The sequence below is a fragment of the Rattus norvegicus genome, chromosome X (assembly GCF_036323735.1).
Source record: "Rattus norvegicus strain BN/NHsdMcwi chromosome X, GRCr8, whole genome shotgun sequence".
Lineage (NCBI taxonomy): Eukaryota > Metazoa > Chordata > Mammalia > Rodentia > Muridae > Rattus > Rattus norvegicus.
The window spans coordinates 122,834,944-122,842,669 of NC_086039.1; positions in this window are offsets into that span (position 1 = coordinate 122,834,944).

Below are 7,726 nucleotides of genomic sequence, written 5' to 3' on the forward strand. Positions count from 1 at the left end.
CACAATTCCTCACAGTAATTGTTTTTAAAAAACAATTAGATGTCTGCCAACAATATTAGCATCCTTTGGCAGCTTTTAAGAATTGGATAAATCATAGGCTCCATTTCAGAGCTCTCAAATCAGTGCTTGGTCATGAGCCTGTCCCTATAAAACATTGGTCTCTCTAGGAGGCCAGATCCTACAGCCTGACAAAATGAAGTTTTGTTCTCTTCAGCATTCTCTCTCTCCCTTCCTCTCTTCTCTGTCTCTGTCTCTCTGTCTCTCTGTCTCTGTTTCTGTCTCTGTCTGTCTCTTTCTCTTTCTCTGTCTCCCTGTCTTTCTCTGTCTGTCTCTGTCTGTCTCTGTGTCTCTGTGTCTGTCTGTCTGTCTCTCTCTCTCTCTCTCTCTCTCTCTCTCTCTCTCTCTCGGACAGTTAAGAAGCTGTTCTGTACTGTGATTTTTACAGCTATTAATTTATGGTTTTATCCAATATCTGGCTCCTGCATACATTTTGTCTTGTAGGGTATGTGAAATAAATCATGTGATGTGGAACTTCCAGCCAGGTCCCACAAGGATATAAAAATCATATATTTTCCTTTGTTTGGGAAATTTCTCTGAAGGCTCATTTCTTTGAACCTTTCTCTGACATCTTGCCCACAATGGTTTTCCCTCTTTGTCTGACTTTAACTTACCTCCCTTAATGAAATTCCTTGATGAAATTCTTAAAGGAAGCCTGTCTTTCTTTAAAACCTTGTTCAAGTACTGTTCCTTTTTTAACATGTTCCTACCTCAAGGTCTGATCATGGCTTCCATGATCTCAAGGGCTTTTCTCCTAATCAAGCTAATTCTTGAAGGGCACTCTCCTTTTCCAAACCAACCTGCATGCCCTAACACTTGTCTTCTTTACTTACTAATCAGAATTTTCATTTAGCAGAATTCTCTAAACATTATGTGTACATGAATGTTTGAGAAACAGTCGTGCTGAGGCTTATGAATTGAGGCTCACCAAAGGCTGTATTTAAATGTCTTAATTTATTGAAACTTTGCACAAAATTTTGAGTTTGAATATTTTTTCTAAGATGTGAAATATATTTCATTCTTAGATTAGGTAGACCATTGAAATCTTTAGTTGTTACCAAATCTTTTGATGGATAATTATTTCTCGGAATATACCTTGATTTTATGTTTTATTTCCTTGCAATGAGAAACACCATGAAATGTAGCTGTTGAAATTCACAGTATATTACTTATTATTAGACATAAGAGAATATGTTCCATGGGTGGTTATAAAGCTTGCTTGCCACATATAATCATCTGATATCATTTTAAACTAAGGTATTGAAGTTCTACCTAGGACTATGAATTTTTAACAAATCCTCCTGGGCATTTTGATCAAACAGCTCCATCAAATAGTGAGATGGAAACAGTTTCTGAACTGCAGAGAGAGAGAGAGAGAGAGAGAGAGAGAGAGAGAGAGAGAGAGATCACCCCTTTATTTATTTTGGGTAACTGATACACACTTATCATATGGATAGTTCAAGCAGGAATTGTCATGAGCATACTAGATCAAAAATATAAACACATTGTATCTTTCCACAATGTTAAGGTCAAACTGGGATTAAGTGGCAACTATCTATTTGCCACATACTATTTCTTGATAATCCTGGCCACAGAAAACAGAATTTTTAATCCACTTTTCATTAATAGCAAATATCATAGCATTATATATATATACATATATATATATAACATATATATATAAAACATATACATATATAAAACACACACATACACACACACACACACATCAGATTGGCTATAAAGGGTCACAAAGTCACAGTAGCATTCAAGAGGTTCTAGAGATAAGCTGATAGAAGTGGAAGTGGATTCTACTTCCACTGAACTGAACCAGGATACAGGGAAGAAGCTGAGGAAATAGTAGTATCTGAGGATGCCATTGGTTTGAAAGCAAAACAGCAGAGCAGAATGTGACTGCAGATACAAAAGAGTAAGACAGTGTCCAGATGAAAGAATGGATAGAGAGTTAGACAGCAGGTTCAAACAGATGAACAGGAAGATGGCCAGGAAAATGGAAAATTGTGAAGGTCAAGTTAGCAGTAGGGATCAAACTGAGATAAAGTCCCAAGGAGAGTCAAGAATTCTCTTTATTCCTGTATACTGGTCCTTGATGCATAGACAGAGTGATCAGATGACAGATCCTTGGGGGCTGTCACTATCACACTACTCAGAGTCTACCTATTTAAGGATTCTGACTAAGGGTGTGTCTTATCTTTGATCTGGCATTCTGCTCTTTAGGTTTTTTTCTCCCGGGAGGTGAGGACCGAACCCACAACCTTGTGCTTGCTAGGCAAGTGCTCTACCACTGAGCTAAACCCCCAACTGATCTGGCATTTTAAATGTTATTATTTATATTATTTTATCATCTTTACATGTTTTTATATTTTAATTCACCCAGGGACAGACAGTTTATCAGTTTGTGCTTCATGGATGGTGTCACACCAACAGTGAGGTTGACAAGTACATCTAGGTGTCAAGTCATTCTCCATCTTCAAAAAGGACTCACAGTTTGCTTATAAAATGGCGTCTCGGCCCAGGAGCGGCAGGACCCTGCGCCTGAGACACTGCCAGAACCTGAAGGAACAGATCGGATAAACAGTTCTCTGCACCCAAATCCTGTGGGAGGGAGAGCTAAACGTTCAGAGAGGCAGACACACCTGGGAAACCAGAAGAGACTGCACTCTGCACACATTACTGATTCCAGAGGAAAATACCAAATGCCATCTGGAACCCTGGTGCACTGAAGCTCCCGGAAACGGCAGCTCAGATCTTCCTGGTTGCTGCTGCTGCAGAGAGCTCGTGGGCAGCACCCCGCGAGCAAACTTGAGCCTCGGGACCACAGGTAAGACCAACTTTTCTGCTGCAAGAGACCTGCCTGGTGAACTCGGACACACAGAGGCAGAATTCCTCTAGGACCGGGCACTTCCTGTGTTTACCGGGAGTCCCACACCCGCGGATCCAGGCCCGCAGCAGCTCTCTGCTCCCAGACCCCGTGGGAGAGAGACCTCACCACCTGGTCAAGTGGGCACTCCTGAGGCTGCAGAGCGGAAGAGACCACCAACACTGCCCACCCCTGCCCACATCCCTGGCCCAAGAGGAAACTGTATAAGGCCTCTGGGTTCCCGTGGGGGAGTGCCCAGGAGCGGCAGGACCCCTGCACCTGAGACACCGCCGGAACCTGAAGGGATCTACCAGATAAAGAGTTCTCTGCACCCAAATCCCCTGGGAGTGAGAGCTAAACCTTCAGAGAGGCAGACACGCCTGGGAAACCAGAAGAGACTGCACTCTGCACACATTACTGATTCCAGAGGAAAACACCAAATGCCATCTGGAACCCTGGTGCACTGAAGCTACCGGAAACGGCAGCTCAGATCTTCCTGGTTGCTGCTGCCACAGAGAGCTCGTGGGCAGCACCCCGCGAGCAAACTTGAGCCTTGGGACCACAGAGGAAAACACCAAATGCCATCTGGAACCCTGGTGCACTGAAGCTCCCGGAAACGGCGCCACAGATCTTCCTGGTTGCTGCCGCTGCAGAGAGCTCGTGGGCAGCACCCCGCGAGCAAACTTGAGCCTTGGGACCACAGGTAAGACCAACTTTTCTGCTGCAAGTGACCTGCCTGGTGAACCCAAGACACAGGCCCACAGGAACAGCTGAAGACCTGTAGAGAGGAAAAACTACACACCCGAAAGCAGAACACTTTGTCCCCATAACAGGCTGAAAGAAAACAGGAAAACAGGTCTACAGCACTCCTGACACTCAGGCTTATAGGACAGTCTAGCCACTGTCAGAAATAGCAGAACAAAGTAACACTAGAGATATTGTGATGGTGAGAGTCAAGCGCAGGAACCCAAGGAACAGAAACCAAGACTACATGGCATCATCGGAGCCCAATTCTCCCATCAAAACAAACATGGATAATCCAAACACACCAGAAAAGCAAGATCTACTTTCAAAATCATATTTGATCATGATGCTGGAGGACTTCAAGAAAGACGTGACGAACTCCCTTAGAGAAAGACAGGAAAACATTAACAAACAAGTAGAAGCCTACAGAGGAATTGCAAAAATACCTGAAAGAATTGCAGGAAAACATAACTAAACAAGTAGAAGCCCATAGAGAGGAGACACAAAAATCCCTGAAAGAATTCCAGGAAAACACAATCAAACAGTTGAAGGAATTAAAAATGGAAATGGAAGCAATCAAGAAAGAACACATGGAAACAACCCTGGATATAGAAAACCAAAAGAAGAGACAAGGAGCTGTAGATACAAGCTTCACCAACAGAATACAAGAGATGGAAGAGAGAATCTCAGGAGCAGAAGATTCCATAGAAATCATTGACTCAACTGTCAAAGATAATGTAAAGCGGAAAAAGCTACTGGTCCAAAACATACAGGAAATCCAGGACTCAATGAGAAGATCAAACGTAAGGATAATAGGTATAGAAGAGAGTGAAGACTCCCAGCTCAAAGGACCAGTAAATATCTTCAACAAAATCATAGAAGAAAACTTCCCTAACCTAAAAAAAGAGATACGCATAAGCATACAAGAAGCCTACAGAACTCCAAATAGATTGGACCAGAAAAGAAACACCTCCCGTCACATAATTGTCAAAACACCAAACGCACAAAATAAAGAAAGAATATTAAAAGCAGTAAGGGAAAAAGGTCAAGTAACATATAAAGGCAGACCTATCAGAATCACACCAGACTTCTCGCCAGAAACTATGAAGGCCAGAAGATCCTGGACTGATGTCATACAGACCCTAAGAGAACACAAATGCCAGCCCAGGTTACTGTATCCAGCAAAACTCTCAATTAACATAGATGGAGAAACCAAGATATTCCATGACAAAACCAAATTTACACAATATCTTTCTACAAATCCAGCACTACAAAGGATAATAAATGGTAAAGCCCAACATAAGGAGGCAAGCTATACCCTAGAAGAAGCAAGAAACTAATCGTCTTGGCAACAAAACAAAGAGAATGAAAGCACACAAACATAACCTCACATCCAAATATGAATATAAAGGGAAACAATAATCACTATTCCTTAATATCTCTCAACATCAATGGCCTCAACTCCCCAATAAAAAGACATAGATTAACAAACTGGATACGCAATGAGGACCCTGCATTCTGCTGCCTACAGGAAACACACCTCAGAGACAAAGACAGACACTACCTCAGAGTGAAAGGCTGGAAAACAATTTTCCAAGCAAATGGTCAGAAGAAGCAAGCTGGAGTAGCCATTCTAATATCAAATAAAATCAATTTCCAACTAAAAGTCATCAAAAAAGATAAGGAAGGACACTTCATATTCATCAAAGGAAAAATCAACCAAGATGAACTCTCAATCCTAAATATCTATGCCCCAAATACAAGGGCACCTACATACGTAAAAGAAACCTTACTAAAGCTCAAAACACACATTGCACCTCACACAATAATAGTGGGAGATTTCAACACCCCACTCTCATCAATGGACAGATCATGGAAACAGAAATTAAACAGTGATGTCGACAGACTAAGAGAAGTCATGAGCCAAATGGACTTAACGGATATTTATAGAACATTCTATCCTAAAGCAAAAGGATATACCTTCTTCTCAGCTCCTCATGGTACTTTCTCCAAAATTGACCATATAATTGGTCAAAAAACGGGCCTCAACAGGTACAGAAAGATAGAAATAATCCCATGCGTACTATCGGACCACCACGGCCTAAAACTGGTCTTCAATAACAATAAGGGAAGAATGCCCACATATACGTGGAAATTGAACAATGCTCTACTCAATGATAACCTGGTCAAGGAAGAAATAAAGAAAGAAATTAAAAACTTTTTAGAATTTAATGAAAATGAAGATACAACATACTCAAACTTATGGGACACAATGAAAGCTGTGCTAAGAGGAAAACTCATAGCGCTGAGTGCCTGCAGAAAGAAACAGGAAAGAGCATATGTCAGCAGCTTGACAGCACACCTAAAAGCTCTAGAACAAAAAGAAGCAAATACACCCAGGAGGAGTAGAAGGCAGGAAATAATCAAACTCAGAGCTGAAATCAACCAAGTAGAAACAAAAAGGACCATAGAAAGAATCAACAGAACCAAAAGTTGGTTCTTTGAGAAAATCAACAAGATAGATAAACCCTTAGCCAGACTAACGAGAGGACACAGAGAGTGCGTCCAAATTAACAAAATCAGAAATGAAAAGGGAGACATAACTACAGATTCAGAGGAAATTCAAAAAATCATCAGATCTTACTATAAAAACCTATATTCAACAAAATTTGAAAATCTTCAGGAAATGGACAATTTCCTAGACAGATACCAGGTATCGAAGTTAAATCAGGAACAGATAAACCAGTTAAACAACCCCATAACTCCTAAGGAAATAGAAGCAGTCATTAAAGGTCTCCCAAAAAGAGCCCAGGTCCAGACGGGTTTAGTGCAGAATTCTATCAAACCTTCATAGAAGACGTCATACCAATATTATCCAAACTATTCCACAAAATTGAAACAGATGGAGCCCTACCGAATTCCTTCTACGAAGCCACAATTACTCTTATACCTAAACCACACAAAGACACAACAAAGAAAGAGAACTTCAGACCAATTTCCCTTATGAATATCGACGCAAAAATACTCAATAAAATTCTGGCAAACCGAATTCAAGAGCACATCAAAACAATCATCCACCATGATCAAGTAGGCTTCATCCCAGGCATGCAAGGATGGTTTAATATACGGAAAACCATCAACGTGATCCATTATATAAACAAACTGAAAGAACAGAGCCACATGATCATTTCATTAGATGCTGAGAAAGCATTTGACAAAATTCAACACCCCTTCATGATAAAAGTCCTGGAAAGAATAGGAATTCAAGGCCCATACCTAAACATAGTAAAAGCCATATACAGCAAACCAGTTGCTAACATTAAACTAAATGGAGAGAAACTTGAAGCAATCCCACTAAAATCAGGGACTAGACAAGGCTGCCCACTCTCTCCCTACTTATTCAATATAGTTCTTGAAGTTCTAGCCAGAGCAATCAGACAACAAAAGGAGATCAAAGGGATACAGATCGGAAAAGAAGAGGTCAAAATATCACTATTTGCAGATGACATGATAGTATATTTAAGTGATCCCAAAAGTTCCACCAGAGAACTACTAAAGCTGATAAACAACTTCAGCAAAGTGGCTGGGTATAAAATTAACTCAAATAAATCAGTTGCCTTCCTCTATACAAAAGAGAAACAAGCCGAGAAAGCAATTAGGGAAACGACACCCTTCATAATAGACCCAAATAATATAAAGTACCTCGGTGTGACTTTAACCAAGCAAGTAAAAGATCTGTACAATAAGAACTTCAAGACACTGAGGAAAGAAATTGAAGAAGACCTCAGAAGATGGAGAGATCTCCCATGCTCATGGATTGGCAGGATTAATATAGTAAAAATGGCCATTTTACCAAAAGCAATCTACAGATTCAATGCAATCCCCATCAAAATACCAATCCAATTCTTCAAAGAGTTAGACAGAACAATTTGCAAATTCATCTGGAATAACAAAAAACCCAGGATAGCTAAAGCTATCCTCTACAATAAAAGGACTTCCGGGGGAATCACTATCCCTGAACTCAAGCAGTATTACAGAGCAATA